Consider the following 19,555-nt stretch of genomic DNA (forward strand, 5'->3'; position numbering starts at 1 on the left):
GTCAAGCCCGTGTGGTGTCTGGTGTGCAACGGCCACCACATGTTAAAAAAATCCATGCACAGGCATCTTCCACCCTTCAGGATTTAATTCGGGATCTGGAATATTAGGGGCTAGAACCTGCACTTTTTTTTGCATGCTTCATGCCCACTTAACGCCCATTTTACCGCTGAAATGATGTATAACGCCCATATATCGCCCATTTTGGCACAAAATGGAAACTGACGGGCATTTTTAGGAAACTTATCGGCGTGTGTTACTTTCCCCATGTGCTTAATGCCGGGAAAATATATGACCACCCGCTCACTTTTTTTGGGCGGAATCAGCAGAATGGGTGAAATCAACGCCCATAATATCGCCCGGTGTTACTTTCCACACGGAATTAATGCCGAGATTCAATATTAACGCCCGCCACTGTTTTTTGTTGTAAAGAGCATATTTACCCAAACTAGCGGCCATGAGATCGCCCAGCGTCAATTTCACCACCTCGCACACATATCACCCACAATATCGCTCGTTCAAAAAACCGCCCACAAAAAGTGGAACTAACCGGAACGAATGCCAATGGTGTGGCTGACATTTGTTAAATCCCACTCTTACGTGAGGAGCTGATAACTGAACGATTTGCCTGAAAGAGCGCTGATGTGAGTGATAACGCTGACACACTATTGTGTGTGTGCAGCTCAGACACCAATGGTGCCCATCGCCTTGGTGCCAGTTAAAGTTTACGTTGATTGATGTTAAGTTGTTTTTAACCCTCTCATGATAAGGAATTACCAGTGTGTAACGGTCCAGCTATCTGAGACAATGCGCTACAAGGTTATGTTCAATAACAAAACTTTAATAGCAACATTGGTCTGAAATCATAAGTATCACAGGCAATAACACCCAACCCCTGCCCACACCATACTTTTTCCACCATTGACATCAATCACATGTTCAACATGTCTAGAAACACAGAATACAAAGGCAAAGCAGGAGCGTGGTCTCCAGCCCCGATACATTTCAACAAATTGCATACATCCAGATGGAGATATAACACAGCCATCACCTGCGCACATGTACCTCATTTTCCTTCCCCCCTCCTCTTCTTCTCCCCACCTCTACCCCTTCCCCTCCTTGCTCCACGGCGCCTGGCCGAGGAGCTCCTCAGGCGGTGCCTCATTGGGGATGATGAAGCCGAATGGGGGTGGTTGCATGGGTACGGGAACAGGGGTGCCGGGGAGGGGGGGCAACATTCTCTGATGCAGAAGTAGGATCTTGGTCCTGGCTCTCATCTGTCATTCGCAGTGGTGCTGTGGAACCTAGGGATGGAGTGCTGTGCTCGGGGACCACTGGGAGGACTGTGGCAGCAGTGTTCCTGGCTAACGCATCCAGGGCCTCCGCCATCCACGGAATGTACTCGGTCATGGTGGTCAGCTGTCGGGATATACTTCGATGAGCTGGTCACCAATGTCTACAGTCCTCCTGGACAACTGTACCATCTCTCCGCTGTCATGTGGCACTCATGGAACAGATCTGCTGTGCCCGCGGGGTCGGCCCTGTCCTGGGGACAAATGGGGTTCCCTGTGGATAGTTGCTTGGGGCCGGCACCTCCAGAGTGGAGGCGGGAATGACCAGAGGACCACTAGATGGCCTTGGGGTAGAATAGGTTCTGGAGCGTGGCGATGCAGGTTCTTCAGTCTGCGCTCTGACCCGTCGAGAACAGACCCAGCGGATTGACGGGTGACAATCGGAACTCCTCAGCACCAGATGTAGTGGGATCGTCCGCCGACTCCTGCCCCGCACCCCCACCCTCTGGCCTCTGTGGCCTTGCCTGGGGCAGCACTGCTGGCTGAGCTGCAAAACACAAATGAGGTTATTAGAGGAGGAGGAGGTGCTAGGGTGACAAGGTGAGTCCAGCGCTACACACAGCATATGCACGACAAAAGCACCACCGCTCTCAAAATCATCACAGACATCACATTCCATGACCATCAACACATTGTGCATTGCAATTATTTTCATTAGACCAGCATTATTTCTATGACAATTTTAGAAACCATCTATCATATATGATTGTTCGGATATGAGTGGGTGTGGCATCTATTGACTTCACATCACGCAATGATGTAAGCTTTACTCACGTGGCATCACTTCAGGGTCTGTAGATGCGTCCGTGGCTGTCCGGGGGTGCTTCCCCACGAGTGCGAACACTCGCTCCTCCATCTCTGTGATGTCGCTGGGGACTGGTGGCCCCCCACCCGTTCGCCTCTGCATGGACCTCATCGTCGATAGCTTCTTCTGTAAAAGGTGACAGGACGACATGGCATGAGATCATTGCGTGATATCATTGCTCGGTACCGTCACAGAGACTGATACAACACATAACCGACAGATGTAATCAAGTTTATTATGATGATAATTATCATTCGTTACTAAAGACGTACACCATGACCACAGGCTTTGAGTAAAACATTCCCGGTAAAAGTGCAAGACCTCACATCTGCTGATAGTCACTCATGACCGTTAGAAATCAAATTATATAAATACAGAAATACATGTAAATCAATGCAATACTTACTCTTGCGGATCCCACAAGGTCGTTCCATCGTTTGCGGCATTGGTTGCCCTCACGCACCTCGTTAGTCGCCGACGAGACCACCTCTGCTATCTCGGTCCATATCTTCTGGTATGCCTTTGGGGTGGACTTCCCATGCCCTCCCTGTGTCCAATCACCCCAGCGTAACTCGACCTCCTGCAGGAGGGAGGCATTTGCCTTGTCCGAGAACCTCCTGGCTCTTTTGCGGCCTCCAACATGCTCCTCTCCCACCTCACTGCTCTCTCCAGCGTCAGTCTCCATAGGGTGCTGTGATGCCTCCTTCTCTCCCTCCATTATAGGGCAAATTCGGTCAAATATGTGGCTGGTAACACCTACTTTTTGTTTGCCTACTTGCTGTGAAGCTCTGAAGTCTCCCTACTTCCTCCCAAAGCAGCCACACCACACCCAGCCACGCCTTCAGTCCCTCTGAGCTCCCTCTCTCTCTGTCTCCTCTTCTGCGTATGTCATGGTGACCCTTGACCTCCTGAATCGCAGGAATCGAGCGTTGCCAGCCCATTGCTAAGGACGGCCACACTTTACGGCAGAAGGTCAGAAAAATTTAACGCTACCGCCCATTTTATATCGCTGGCGGTAACTCCTATTTTCAAAAGTGGAGACTAGGTGTTTTGAGAATGGGCGCGAAGCCGGCGATCTGGAAACCCTTTTTTGCCGCCCACGCTGGAAATATCGCCCAAAACAAAAGTGGAGGTTCTAGCCCATAGTCTTTCATTGAAACACCTGTAAACTTTTTGGCATTGAAGCAAGTCATCCTCGACTCGAGGGACTGCCTATGATGATGACTTGCTTGCCCCATTATTACCCCCCTCCCACCCACCCAGTTTTGTCAATTAATCACTCCTGACCTTTGTTCCCCACACCCACCCCTGCCCTTTTCCCCTGGCTCTGCAATTGCTTAAAAACTTTCACATCTCTACTTTTTTTTTTCCCAATTGTGATGTAAGGTCACCAATCTGAAACATTGGGAGAAATTCTCCCGGGGGGGTTCAGCGGGCGCGATCGGTGGCGACGGGTCAGGCGGGAAAGTGTTTTCTTTTACTGCTGTTAACCCACCACCACGCACCTTTACAAAATGTTGGGTCTGTCAGTGCTGACCAGACCCGACAACGCAGCAACGAGGGAGGAAAATGAAATCATCAGTGGCTTGTTTACAGCCACTTATCGATGCTTTTTTCCCAGCTTTTTGAATTTGACAGTGTTATGTATTAATGCTTGGGGGGGTCACCAGACACCAGAGGGCGCCGTGGTCGGAGGTCATCGGGCTGTACGCATGTGGCACGTGTGCTTGGTCACCTGTATGTCTTTGTCAAGCTGGCACTCTTGGGCTGGAATAAAGATGTTCTCCTCACTGTTTGTGCACCTGAGTGAGTTTACCGTAGCCAGACTCTTTAGTCATTACAATTGGCGACGAGGTAATTTAAGAACCTTCTCGTGCACAATAGGCACCGTTGGAATCCTGGACCCGAGGATAGGGCGGATTTTGTCGACCGCCTGGATCAGTATTTTATGGCCAACGGCATGGAGGCAGAGGCCTACGCAGTTAAGCTCAGGGCTGTCCTCCTCACCATTTGTGGTCCGAAAATTTACGGCCTCATGAAGAATCTTCTCTCGTCTGTACATCCGGCGGAGAAAGGGTACGAGGAATTTTGTACGTTAGTGGGTAACCATCTGAAGCCAAAAGAGCTACCGTTTCTACACGCATGTTTGTGCTGAGGGCCAGGATGTGTTGGGATTTGTCGCCGACCTGCGATGTCTTGCTGAGCCGTGTAAGTTCGGGAACATGCTGGAAGGCATGCCGCGTGATGTCTTCGTGATAGGCATCAGCCATGATGCAATCCGCAGGAAGCTGTTGGCAGCAGAGATGCTGGATTTGAAAAAGGCCTTCGCGACTGCCCAGGCATGCTTGAATACGGATGATAATTTGAGGCAGATATCATCGACAAGTCGGAGTTCCACGGCAAGTACTGTAAACAAGATGGTGTCGTCTTCAGGCAGAGCTACTTACGCGAAATCTGCCACTGCTCAGAGCCCGCCAACTGGTTCGATACAGATTTCAACCTGTTGGCATTGTGGGGGCAATCATCAGCCTCATCAGTGTCGGTTTAGACAATACTCATGCAATAGATGTTCGAAAGTGGGGCACCTTCACAGGATGTGTCCACAACGGAGCAAGCGTGGTGCGGCTCACCACGTGGTTGATGAGGACCAGTTCAGTGATGGCCCGGATACACAACCCGAGGAGGAAGTGAATGGACTGTATTCGTTCCTGAGCAAGAGCCAGCCGATAGTCGTCAATGTGAAGCTGCATGGCGTGCCTGTATCAATGGAGCTGGACACGGGTGCGAGCCAGTCGAAAATGAGCCAAAAGACATTCGACCAGCTGTTGGACACTAAGGCTGCGAAACTGAAGCTGAGTCCAGCCAATGCCAGGTTGCGTACTTACACCAAGGAACTCATACCGGTGCTCGGCATTGCAGCAATCGAGGTGTAATATGACAGTGTGGTTCATGAACTACCATTATGGATCATCCCAGGTAATGGTCCAATGCTGTTCGGCAGGAATTGGCTCGAGAAAATCAAGCTGAATTGGAATGATGTCAAGATGTTGTCCTCAGTGGATGATACTCTGTGTGCTCAAGTATTGAACAAGTTTCCTTCTTTGTTTGAAACTGGCCTTGGCAATTTTACAGGAGCCAAGGTGCAAATTCACCTGGACCCCAATGCAAGGCCTGTCTATCACAAAGCTCAGTCTGTTCCGTATATGATGAGGGAAAAGGATGAAATTGAGCTTGACGGACTCCAGCGTGAAGGGATCATATCATCGGTCGAGTTTAATGAGTGGGCTAATCCCATTGTTCTTGTGTTGAAGAGTGATGGCACTGTCAGGATTTGTGGAGACTACAAGGTTATGATTAACCGATTTTCGAAACAGGATCAGTATCCATTACCGAGGACTGATGACCTGTTCGCCATGCTAGCTGGCGGATTGTCATTCACGAAACTGGATCTGACATCGGCCTATATGACACAGGAGCTTGTCGACACTTTGAACAAACTCACCTGCATCAACACCCATAAAGGACTGTTTGTCTACAACAGGTGTCCCTTTGGGATTCGTTCGGCTGCAGCCATATTTCGGAGGAATATGGAGAGTTTACTGAAGACCGTTCCTAGAACTGTCGTGTTTCAAGATGACATTCTGGTCACAGGTCGCGACACTGCTGAACATCTGAACAACCTTGAAGAAGTCCTACAGCGTCTGGACAAAGTGGGACTAAGAAAGGTAGAGAAAAATTTGTATGTGAACTTCATAGCACTCATCATGGTACTGTCATGATGAAGTCCATTGCTAGGTCTCATGTATGGTGGCCTGGAATTGACTCTAATCTGGATCATGCATGCTTCAATGCAATACTTGCATGCAGCTAAGTAAAGTGCCAGCGGAATCTCCGCTGAGTCATTGGCTGTGATCATCCAAACCATGGTTGAGAATCCACATTGATTTTGCGGGCCCGCTCCTAGGAAAGATGCATTTTGTCGTAATGGATACATAGTCTAAGTGGATAGAGTGTGTTGTTATGTCATCCAGCATGTCTACAGCTACCATTGAGAGCCTTCGTATCATGTTTGCTACTCATGGTTTGCCTGACATTGTTGTGAGCGACAACAGATCTTGCTTCACAAGTCTTGAGTTCATGAAACTCAATGGCATCAGACATGTGAGCTCAGCTCCATTCTTGCCTGCTTCTAATGGTCAAGCAGAGCGTGCCGTTCAAACGATCAAGCAAAGTATGAAACGTGTAACTCAGGGCTCACTGCAGAGATGGTTGCCATGTATATTGCTCAGTTACAGGTCAAGACCTCATACACTTACTGGGGTTCCTCCTGCTGAACTACTGATGAAGAGAAATCTCAAGATCAGGCTTTCCCTTGTTCATCCTGATTTGAACGATCGTGTTGAAAACAGACGTCAAAGTCAGCAATGGTGTCACGATCATGTTGCCGTGTCACGTCACATCTCGGTCAACATTCCGGTTTATGTACTGAACTATGGTCAAGATCCAAAGTGGATCGCTGGCACTGTTACAGCCAAGGAGGGTAACAGAGTGTTTATTGTCGTGCTCAAGAACGGGCAAACATGCAGGAAACACCTTGACCCGGTTAAACTGCAGCACACGGATGAACTGGAACCGATTGAGGAAGCTGCAGTCAGTGACCAACCAACCATTGTTCACTCATCAGAGGACTCTGTTGACATTAATGACTCTGAACCTTCAGTCTCTGATGTGGTCATGACTACTCCCATCAGATCAGCTACTCAGCCCTCAGTCTCAATGGACTCAGAACGCTCGCCCAGAGCCAAAGTTGAATTGAGACGATCAACTCGTGAGAGGAAAGCCCCAGACCATCTTAATTTGTAAAAAGACTGTTGTTAAGATTTTAAAAGGGGAATGTTGTTATGTATTAATGCTTGGGGGTCACCAGACACCAGAGGGTGCCACAGTCGGAGGTCATTGGACTGTACACATGTGGCATGTATTCTTGATCATCTGTCTTTGTCAAGCTGGCACTCTTGGGCTGGAATAAAGATGGATCTGATTGCAGCTGAGTGAGTTTACAGTAACCAGACTCTTGAGTCATTACAGAAGGTCGCCCACCGATTTCCCACTGTGCCTAGACCTCGTCTGTGAAGCTGAGGCAGGAGATCACTTGCCATTGTTTCAGCTGATGAATTGACAGCTTCAAATGTCAAGTCAAAGCTCCCAGCTGATTGAGAAATGTACCTTTAACCACTAGCTTCTCTAAACTGCATGTCCACTACAGATTCAGAATGCTGCAAGTCTTTACACAAGTCTCCATCCAGACTGACCTCAGTACCTCTCCCACCATTGACAGGTCGCTTCTGTCATCACTACTTCACCTGCCATCTATTCCATTAGCATTGTCTTTACACTGTCTCACCTTGGTCCTCAGAATCCCACCATGATCATCACCAACACCAGCAGCACCAGGCATACCAGCAGCACCAACAACAACACCAACCTTCTCTGCAATCACCTGATGCTGCACAGGACACAGGGCATCAGCACCCGACCACATTGCTGCCCAGGACCCCAGGGGTGGCCTCACCATGGCCAGATTTACTTCCCTTGACGCTGTACACCCTGGCTGCCATATGATGCGGCAGGTTGGCACCACCCCACACCAACACCATAAAACATCCCTACAATGTCCAAGCCATTCCTTTTACACTCATCACCATTGCGTGAGCTATCGTTATGTCTCACTATTCACTGTAACTCACTAAGCCACTTCCAAAGGTGCACCCAAATCTGTCTAAGAATGCAAAGTGTTGAAAATAAAGATTTTAATGTTTGACAGCACATTAACAGAAAGTTCTATTGAACATTGGCTAAAACACACAAGTGCCCACCCTTGTGTGTTGTTAGTTGGTATGATTGCATTAGGATGAGGGCGAGTGTGAGGGGTGGCGAGTGAGATGGGGAAGTGATAATGTAGATAGAGAGGGATGGCTAGAGGTGCAAGGTAAGTTGGTGGGAGGAAGGGTGTGCAGGAGTAGGGTAGGGAAGTCAGAGTGATGGGGATGTGATGAGGGGCACAGCAGGATGAGGTTGAGTGTGGCTTTTCAGTAACCTTTTGTGATCCACTGAGATCATTGAAAGGTTTGTGCCACTGCAGCCTGGTCCTCCTGACCACATCCCTGCTTCTGCCCTCCTGTGCAATGTGCAACCAGGCTGCGTTGGTGTCCTGGGGAGGTCTCTTCTGCCAATGGGAAAGGAAGAGAACCTCGCTGCATGCTGTGACTCCCTCCATAAGCATCTGGAGGGAGTCATGAGAGAGCCTGGGTGCAGCCCTACACCTCTGTGCAGTGTTTGTGAGTGTTTGCAGCACCTCAATGCTGTCGAATACTGATAGCACAAATGTCAAAATAAATTTGCTCATGGTCCCTTTAAGGGAGCCGGCTGATGACACGAGATTAAATGATGTCGTCAGACCCGCTTCATTCAATAGGCCGGGAAATGCGCTGGTTGGGCTTAAAAAGCCCAATCAGGGGATAATCATTCTACGCGTCAGGCTGGAGCCATCAGCGAGGCCAAGACCCGTCACCGACATCGCCCACCACGGACCCGCCGAGGTAAGGGAGATCTCAGCCATTAACTCTGTTTCTTTCTCCCCAGATGTTGTCTGACCTTGTTGAGTGTTTCCAGCATTTTCTATTTTTATTACATTAGCTTCTTCATGCAGTGAAATCTACCCTCTTTATACGACCGAGTGGAATCTCCAGCACTGGAGAAACCCACATGTGTGAAAGCTACGTTTTTTTTTCTCGTTGTCTGACTTGCCACCTGGCTGATGAGCAACCGGGAGACTCCATTGCTGGTTTGTGTAGGCTGGAGCACACGCTCTGTCAGAAACCATGATGGGCTCACCCAGCAACAGCAGCAGCACTTACATTTACAAATGCTGTGTTGCTGTCTCCGGAGGTGCAAGAGAAATCATCTATTCAGGTGTTTCCTACCAAACATCTGTAACCATTTATCTTCCAAAGCGATTGCTGAAGGAAGGGCTACTGCCAGCATTCATGTCGCAAGATAAATGCAGCTTAAATATTCTGCTCCCAGTATTGCTCTTCGTATATAGAGCATACTGTGTGGGGTGTATTTGTGTTGCAACCTTGAAGCATTTTTTTTTCTGATGGTTATAGATGCTTGACGAACACAGTGGTGGGAGGTTCCAATGGCAATTCACATATTTCAGCAACATTGAAATATTTCAGTTTGTTGTATGTACATTATATTTAACCAAATGACAATTTTGCATCAAGGTTACGGAGATATATTTCTCGGTTTTCAAAAAAAATCCAGAAAATAAATATAGGTTCATGTTCCTGGAAAACTCCTTGAGAACCCATGAAGGGTTCTGTCCAAATGGTAACCTGCCGTTCTCTATCATTAGGATTATTTAAAAAACGTAATTATTTTCGAAACATTCAAAATTAAAATGATATCACATTAATTTATATTAACGACTTGGAAGAAGGGACCGAGTGTAACGTAGCCAAGTTTGCCAATGATACAAAGATGGGAGGAAAAGCAATGTGTGAGGAGGACACAAAAAATCTGCAAAAGGACATAGACAGGCTAAGTGAGTGGGCAAAAATTTGGCAGATGGAGTATAATGTTGGAAAGTGTAAGGTCATGCACTTTGGCAGAAAAAAATCAAAGAGCAAGTTATTATTTAAATGGAGAAAGATTGCAAAGTGCTGCAGTACAGCGGGACCTTGTGCATGAAACACAAAAGGTTAGTATGCAGGTACAGCAATTGATCAGGAAGGCCAATGGAATCTTGGCCTTTATTGCAAAGAGGATGGAGTATAAAAGCAGGGAAGTCTTGCTACAGTTCGACAGGGTATTGGTGAGGCCACACCTGGAATACTGCGTGCAGTTTTGGTTTCCATATTTACGAAAGGATATACTTGCTTTGGAGGCAGTTCAGAGAAGGTTCACAAGGTTGACACCAGAGATGAGGGGGTTGACTTATGATGAAAGGTTGAATAGGTTGGGCCTCTACTCAATGGAGTTCAGAAGAATGAGAAGTGATCTTATCAAAATGTATAAGATTATGAAGGGGCTTGACAAGGGTGGATGCAGAGAGGATGTTCCCACTGATGGGGGAGACTAGAACTAGAGGGCATAATCTTAGAATAAGGGCCGCCCATTTAAAACTGAGATGAGGAGAAATTTCTTCTCTCAGAGGATTGTGGATCTGTGGAATTCGCTGCCTCAGAGAGCTGTGGAAGCAGGGACATTAAATAAATTTAAGACAGAAATAGACAGTTTCTTAAATGATAAGGGAATAATAGGTTATGGAGAGCGGGCAGGGAAGTGGACCTGAGTCCATGATCGAATCAGCCATGATCGAATCAGCTGCAATAAAGGTGCAGCAGTTATAATGGGTGACTTTAATATGCACATAGATTGGGCTAGCCAAACTGGAAGCAATACGGTGGAGGAAGATTTCCTGGAGTGCATAAGGGATGGTTTTCTAGACCAATATGTCGAGGAACCAACTAGGGGGGAGGCCATCTTAGACTGGGTGTTGTGTAATGAGAGAGGATTAATTAGCAATCTCATTGTGCGAGACCCCTTGGGGAAGAGTGACCATAATATGGTGGAATTCTGCATTAGGATGGAGAATGAAACAGTTAATTCAGAGACAATGGTCCAGAACTTAAAGAAGGGTAACTTTGAAGGTATGAGGCGTGAATTGGCTAGGATAGATTGGCAAATGATACTTAAGGAGTTGACTGTGGATGGGCAATGGCAGACATTTAGAGACCGCATGGATGAACTACAACAATTGTACATTCCTGTCTGGCGTAAAAATAAAAATTGGAAGGTGGCTCAACCGTGGCTATCAAGGGAAATCAGGGACAGTATTAAAGCCAAGGAAGTGGCATACAAATTGGCCAGAAATAACAGTGAACCCGGGGACTGGGAGAAATTTAGAACGCAGCAGAGGAGGACAAAGGATTTGATTAGGGCAGGGAAAATGGAGTACGAGAAGAAGCTGGCAGGGAACATTAAGGCGGGTTGCAAGAGTTTCTATAGGTATGTAAAGAGAAAAAGGTTAGTAAAGACAAATGTAGGTCCCCTGCAGTCAGAATCAGGGGAAGTCATAACGGGGAACAAAGAAATGGCAGACCAATTGAACAAGTACTTTGGTTCGGTATTCACTAAGGAGGACACAAACAACCTTCCGGATATAAAAGGGGTCAGAGGGTCTAGTAAGGAGGAGGAACTGAGGGAAATCTTTATTAGTCGGGAAATTGTGTTGGGGAAATTGATGGGATTGAAGGCCGATAAATCCCCAGGGCCTGATGGACTGCATCCTAGAGTACTTAAGGAGGTGGCCTTGGAAATAGCGGATGCATTGACAGTCATTTTCCAATATTCCATAGACTCTGGATCAGTTCCTATCGAGTGGAGGGTAGCCAATGTAACCCCACTTTTTAAAAAAGGAGGGAGAGAGAAAACAGGGAATTATAGACCGGTCAGCCTGACCTCAGTAGTGGGTAAAATGATGGAATTATTTATTAAGGATATCATACCAGCACATTATGAAAATGGTGACATGATAGGTCCAAGTCAGCATGTATTTGTGAAAGGGAAATCATGCTTGACAAATCTTCTGGAATTTTTTGAGGATGTTTCCAGTAAAGTGGACAAAGGAGAACCAGTTGATGTGGTATATTTGGATTTTCAGAAGGCTTTCGCCAAGGTCCCACACAAGAGATTAATGTGCAAAGTTAAAGCACATGGGATTGGGGGTAGTGTGCTGACGTGGATTGAGAACTGGTTGTCAGACAGGAAGCAAAGAGTAGGAGTAAATGGGTACTTTTCAGAATGGCAGGCAGTGACTAGTGGGGTGCCGCAAGGTTCTGTGCTGGGGCCCCAGCTGTTTACACTGTACATTAATAATTTAGACGAGGGGATTAAATGTAGTATCTCCAAATTTGCGGATGACACTAAGTTGGGTGGCAGTGTGAGCTGCGAGGAGGATGCTATGAGGCTGCAGAGTGACTTGGATAGGTTAGGAGAGTGGGCAAATGCATGGCAGATGAAGTATAATGTGGATAAATGTGAGGTTATCCACTTTGGTGGTAAAAACAGAGAGACAGACTATTATCTGAATGGTGACAGATTAGGAAAAGGGGAGGTGCAACGAGACCTGGATGTCATGGTACATCAGTCATTGAAGGTTGGCATGCAGGTACAGCAGGCGGTTAAGAAAGCAAATGCATGTTGGCCTTCATAGCGAGGGGATTTGAGTATAGGGGCAGGGAGGTGTTGCTACAGTTGTACAGGGCCTTGGTGAGGCCACACCTGGAGTATTGTGTACAGTTTTGGTCTCCTATCGTGAGGAAGGACATTCTTGCTATTGAGGGAGTGCAGCGAAGATTCACCAGACTGATTCCCGGGATGGTGGGACTGACCTATCAAGAAAGATTGGATCAACTGGGCTTGTATTCACTGGAGTTCAGAAGAATGAGAGGGGACCTCATAGAAACATTTAAAATTCTGACGGGGTTAGACAGGTTAGATGCAGGAAGAATGTTCCCAATGTTGGGGAAGTCCAGAACCAGGGGTCACAGTCTAAGGATAAGGGGTAAGCCATTTAGGACCGAGATGAGGAGAAACTTCTTCACCCAGAGAGTGGTGAACATGTGGAATTCTCTACCACAGAAAGTAGTTGAGGCCAATTCACTAAATATATTCAAAAGGGAGTTAGATGAAGTCCTTACTACTAGGGGGATCAAGGGGTATGGCGAGAAAGCAGGAAGGGGGTACTGAAGTTGCATGTTCAGCCGTGAACTCATTGAATGGCGGTGCAGGTTAGAAGGGCTGAATGGCCTACTCCTGCACCTATTTTCTATGTTTCTATGTTTCTATATTGAATGGCGGAGCAGGCTCGAGGGGCTGTATGGCCTTCTCCTGCTCCTATTTTTTATGTTCTTATGTTCCTAATTACCTCATGGTATAAAATATAAACTGAAAATGCTAGCAATGTCATCATCATCACATGCAGTCCCTCGGAATCGAGGAAGACTTGCTTCCGCTCTTAACATGATTCCTTAGGTGGCTGAACAGTCCAGTACGAGAACCATAGTCCCTGTCACAGGTGGGACAGACAGTGGTTGAGGGAAGGGGTGGGTGGGACTGGTTTGCCGCACGCTCTTTCCGCTGCCTGCGCTTGGTTTCTGCATGCTCTCGGCGATAGGAATGTACAGTAGGTGAGTCAGCATCTGAAATAAACAAAAGACAGGTTAACCTTTCAGGTGGATAGGTTGTCAAGCAGAATCTCACATGGAAAGTTAATCTATATTGCTTGTCGATAGGTTTTTATAAATTGTTACAAGCTGCGTGAAGAATGGTGGCCGGTCAGGAGGGAAACAAAACTGAAGAGAAAGAGAGAAGACAGGGTCAGGGAGTGATTAGTTGGTGACAGGCTGGGATTTAAAACCTGTAGAGACAGGCGGGGTAAATATTTTGAAAGGGAGAGAACAGAAGATTTGACAACCATCTCAACTGACCCGCTGTACAGTTCAACCATTTTCTGATTTATTTCCGATTTCCAGGATTTATGCTTCTCATTTTACCTTTACTGTTAGCGTGGTGCAAATTCATTTTTTTAAAGAATATGCGCAAAGCGTATTGAAAAGGGTTAATGCATTTTCATAAGTAAAGTAACTGATTACAGCAGGCACTAAGATAAATTATATTAATGCAGGGAGTTGTTTTAAGTATCCTTAGGGGTTGTTTTAAGTATCCAGAATTTCTAATAAAAGAACAATATAGCCTGCTTTCCAAAATTAACCTTTAATAGATGATGAAAATTAGAATTTCTTGCAAAACATTTTATCAAATTTTTTGGAATATATTACTTTTCATAGTCTTCCAAACTAAAGTGGTGCCTCAGATATGTAAAGTATTAATTACAAAGAGCAACAACGTGATGGAATATTGTCAATTTTAGTATAAAGCTAATAACTCACTGAGAATGATTATATCTAGTGTTATACAATCTGTTTAAACCGTGGGAGTTTCCCTGTTAGCCTTGCTTGTGGAGATATTTATTATGTCTTGCTATCAGAAGCATCCTCCAGATACCTCTGACACCTTGATTTATTAAACTTGATAATACTACTGTAACTGCATTTTAACTGTTAACAAAAATCTCATGTAAGTCAGCATCAAAGCTAACCATGTAAGGAGCAAAAGAAAAAGACAAAATGCCTTTGTTGGGTTGTTTTACCTATCAGTTTCTGGTGAGCTTTAAGCTCAATAATAAATATACAGGGCTTTGCAGAAACAGCAGGGAAGTGGGATTAATTGGAGAGCTCTTTCAAAGAGCCAGCACAGGCACGATGCACTGAATGGTCCCCTTCTCTGCTCGATGATTCTATGCTCTGTTAAAACAATGAAATCCATCATGGCTTAAGAACATAAGAACATAAGAAATAGGAACAGGAGTAGGCCATACTGCCCCTCGAGCCTGCTCCGCCATTCAATGAGAACATGTCTGATCTGATCATGGACTCAGCTCCACTTCCCTGCCCGCTCCCCATAACCCCTTATCCCCTTATCGTTTAAAAAACTGTTTATTTCTATCTTACATTTATTCAATGTCCCAGCTTCCACTGCTCTCTGAGGCAGCGAATTCCACAGATTTACACCCCTCTGAGAGAAGAAATTTCTCCTCATCTCAGTTTTAAATGGGCAGCCCCTTATTCTAAGATCATGCCCTCTAGTTCTAGTCTCCCCCATCAGTGGAAACATCCTCTCTGCATCCACCTTGTCAAGCCCCTCATAATCTTATACGTTTCGATAAGATCACCTCTCATTCTTCTGAATTCCAATAAGTCAACCCCCTCATCTCCAGAATCAACCTAGTGAACTTTCTCTGAACTGCCTCCAAAGCAAGTATATCCTTTCATAAATATGGAAACTAAAACTGCACACAGTATTCCAGATGTGGCCTCACCAATACCTTATATAGCTGTAGCAAGACTTCCCTGCTTTTACACTCCATCCCCATTGCAATAAAGGCCAAGGGCTAGAACCTCCACTTTTGTGGTTTTCACCCCAAAATTTCCAGCATGGGCGGTAAAAAAGGATTTTCAGATCATCGGCTTCTCGCCCATTCTCAAAGCACCGAGTCTTCACTTTTGAAAATGGGCATTACTGCGAGCGATATAAAATGGGCAGTAACGTTAAATTTTTTTTGACCTTCTGCTGTAAAGTGTGGCCGTCCTTAGCAACGGCATGGCAACACTTGATTCCCGCGATTCTGGAGGTCAAAGGTCACCATGACATGCGCAGAAGAGGAGACAGAGAGAGAGGGAGCTCAGAGGGACTGAAGGCGTGGCTGGGTGTGGTGTGGCTGCTTTGGGGGTGTTACGTCCTTACCCTCAACTATAAATCAACACGAGGCACATACTGGAGACAAGGTCACTCTGTGACCTGTACCTTTATTCACAGGACCAAGAAGTGCTGACCCTGCGTGGGACCTCCCTTTATATACCTGGATGACCAGATGAGGAATGTCTCCCACAAGTTCACCCCCTGTGGTCAAGGTATGCATTTCTCAGGTGTATACAATGTACAGTGTTGTTACATGGAGGTTACAGTTACATGAAGGTTACAGTTACATGACATCACCTCCCCCCAACGTCTTTGGGTCAAAGATTGAGTCTTTCGGTCGGTCGACGCTCTCTCGTGGAGCGCCGCAGTTGGGGCTCTGGTTGTTGAGCCTTGGCATGCGTCTTTGTCACCTGTGGTGATTCCGGCCTGTCCGGGCTGGCCGCAGGGACTGTGCATACTGCTGACGGTTCTTGTTGCTCGTTCACTGGCAGTGGTGTGGGCAGCATCTCATGATCTTCCTCAGGTTCCTCAGTGTCTATGCTGAACTTTTTTTTACTTGGTCCAGATGCTTGCGGCATATCTGTCCATTGTTAAGTCTGACCACTATGACCCTATTGCCCTCTTTACCAATTACAGTACCCTCAAGCCACTTGGGCCCCAAAGCGTGATTAAGAACAAATACAGGGTCATCGATTTCTATACATCTCCCCTTTGGGTTATGGTCATGGCACTCATTTTGGGACTGGTGCTTGCCCTCAACAATGTCTGACAGGACTGGATGAATGAGGGACAGCCGAGTTTTAAGTGTGCGTTTCATGAGTAGTTCCGCTGGCGGGACTCCCGTGAGCGAGTGCGGTCGGGACCTGCAGGCCAGCAGGAGGCGGGATAAGTGGTATTGAAGGGAGGGTTCTTGACCCCGGAGCATGCCTTGTTTTATGATTTGGACCGCACGTTCCGCCTGGCCATTGGAAGCCGGCTTGAATGGTGCTGTCCTGACATGTTTGATGCCATTACTCGACATGAACTCCCGGAATTCATAGCTAGTGAAGCACGGGCCGTTTTCGCTAACCAGGATGTCCAGCAAGCCGTGGGTCGCAAAGACCGCACGCAGACTCTCCACTGTGGTGGATGTCATGCACGAATTCAATATGGTGCACTCGAGTACGCATCAACAACAATGAGGAACATTTTCCCCATGAACGGGCCCGCGTAGTCTACGTGAATACGTGACCATGGCTTGGTGGGCCAGGGCCACGGGCTGAGTGGGGCCTCCCTGGGGGCATTGCCCAGCTGGGCACACGTCGTGCACCTGCGAACACAGTGTTCCAGGTCTGAGTCAATTCCCGGCCACTATACATGTGATTGGGCAATGGCTTTCATTAGCACGATGCCTGGGTGCTCGCTGTGGAGTTCCCTGATGAATGCTTCCCTTCCCTTCTGGGGCATGACTACCCGGTTGCCCCATAGTAGGCAGTCGGCTTGGATGGAGAGTTCATCCATTCGTCTGTGAAACGGTCTGACCTCCTCAGGGCATGCTCCGTGTGTGGGCCACCAATCCCCAGTCAGGACACATTTCTTAATCAAGGATAGGAGGGGATCTCTGTTTGTCCAGGTTTTGATCTGGCGGTCTGTGATGGGGGAGCCTGTGCTATCGAAAGCATCAACAGCCATGACCATCTCAGCGCTTTGCTCCGCTGCCCCCAGTGGTGGCCAGTGGGAGCCTGCTGAGCGCGCCAGCGGAATTTTCGGTGCCTGGCCGGTGCCGTATGGTGTAGTCATACACAGCCAGCATGAGAGCCCATCGCTGTATGCGAGCTGACGCATTGGCATTAACAGCTTTACTGTCGGACAACTGGGATGTTAACGGCTTGTGGTCCATTTCTAACTCGAACCTTCTGCCAAAAAAGTACTGGTGCATCTTTTTCACCCTGTAGACACACATGCGAGTGCTTCCTTTTCAACCATCCCATATCCCCTTTCTGCTTGGGAGAACGACCTGGAAGCATAAGCCACAGGTTGGAGTTGGCCCTCATCATTACTCTGCTGCAACACGCACCCAACCCCATAGGATGATGCATTGTCAAAACCAATTTCTTACAGGGGTTGTACAGGGTCCACAGCTTATTAGAACAAAGCAGGTACCGCGCCCGATTGAAAGCCCATTCCTGACGGTCTCCCCAAAACCATTCGCAACCCTTACACAGGGGTACATGTAGCAGCTCCAACAATGTGCTTAAGTTCAGCAGAAAGTTCCCAAAATAGTTCAATAGTCCCAGAAATGAACGCAGCTCCGATGTGTTGCCAGGCCTGGGCGCGCAACGGATCACCTCCGTTTTGGATTCGGTGGGCCGGATCCCGTCTGCGGCAACCCTCCTGCCCAAAAACTCGCCCTCTGGGGCTAAAAACACACACTTGGACTTCTTTAGTCGCAGGCCTACCCGGTCCAGTCGGCATAGCACCTCCTCCAGGTTGTGGAGGTGTTCCTCAGTGTCTCGACCCGTGATGAGGTTGCCGTCCTGAAATACGATTGTTCCAGGGATGGATTTGAGCAGGCTTTCCATGTTCCTTTGAAAGATAGCGGCTGCTGAACGAATGCCAAACAAACAGCCTGGTGGCAAAGTGCGTGGTGATGGTGTTCAGTAGCTTGGATTCTTCGGCCAGTCCTTGGGTCATGTAGGCCGAAGTGAGGTCCAACTTACAGAACAGCTTGCCAGCGTGGCAAAAAGATCCTCCACTCTCGGAAGCAGGTATTGGTCTTGTCGTGACATTCAGTTGATGGTGGCCTTGTAGTCTCCACAGATCCTGACCGAGCCATCCGTTTTTAGGACAGGGACGATGGGGCTTGCCCAGTCGCTGAATTCAATGGGCGAAATTATGCTCTCTCTTCGCAACCTATCCAACTCACTCTCACTTTTCTCCCGCATCACATACGGCACAGCTCTGGCTTTGTGGTGCACTGGTGTGGCGTCCGGGGTGATGTGTATCACTACTTTGGTACTTTTGAAAGTCCCGACACCAGGTTGAAATAGTGACTCAAACTTTTGTAGGACCTGTGAGCATGAACTTCGCTCCACAGATGAAATGGCATGCACATCTCCCCATTTCCAGTTCATCTCGGCTAGCCAGCTCCTCCCCAAAAGCACGGGACCATTTCCTGGGACAATCCAGAGTGGCAGCCGGTTCTCTGATCCATTATGTGTGACCACCAACATTGCACTGCCTAGCACTGGGATAATCTCTTTGGTGTATGTCCGTAATTGCGTGTCAATGCGCTCTAGTTTGGATCTGCTAGCTCTGAGTGGCCATAGTTTCTCGAATTGTTGGACACTCATAAGTGACTTTCTGGCTCCTGTGTCCAGCTCCATGCGTACCGGGATGTCGTTTAACAGTACTCTCATCATCATAGGTGGCGTCTTTGTGTATGAGCTGTGGATGTTTGCCACCTGAACCCGCTGAACTTCAGCGTCCATTGCTGTGTCCCAAGCATAACCCTGCCTTGCAGACCCCTCTTGTGGTTCATCCGCTTCGTGAACCAGCCTCACTGCGGGCTTCCTGCACATTCTGGCTAAATGTCCACTGAAGTTACAATTTCTGCAGATAAATTGTTGAAACCTGCAGGTTTTCGCAGCATGTCTGCCCCCGCACCTCCAGCAGGAGCTGAGATTGTTGTGAACAAAAGAGCTGTTACCAACATTCCTCTCTGATTGTCTCTTTGATTACTCTTGAGCACTCTGTTAGTGGGTGTCAATGGTCCCATCCCGGGACGTATTGTCCCTTGTGATGGTGTAAATGTCCGTTCGACCTGCCATTGTCTGTGTTGAGGACCCACCCGAGAGTCTGTTACTGCCTGGGTGGTGTCGAATTGCCCTTGCCTGCCTGCGGGGTTCTGAGTCGCGTTTACCATGTTAACTCCCTGCTCCATTGCCACATTGGGAGCAGAGTTGTGTGCGTATATGATCTTGGTTTCCTCCTCCCCCGCCATGAAGGTTTGAGCCATCAATGCCAATACTTC

The sequence above is a fragment of the Pristiophorus japonicus genome, chromosome 12 (genome assembly GCF_044704955.1).
Source record: "Pristiophorus japonicus isolate sPriJap1 chromosome 12, sPriJap1.hap1, whole genome shotgun sequence".
Classification (NCBI taxonomy): Eukaryota; Metazoa; Chordata; class Chondrichthyes; family Pristiophoridae; genus Pristiophorus; species Pristiophorus japonicus.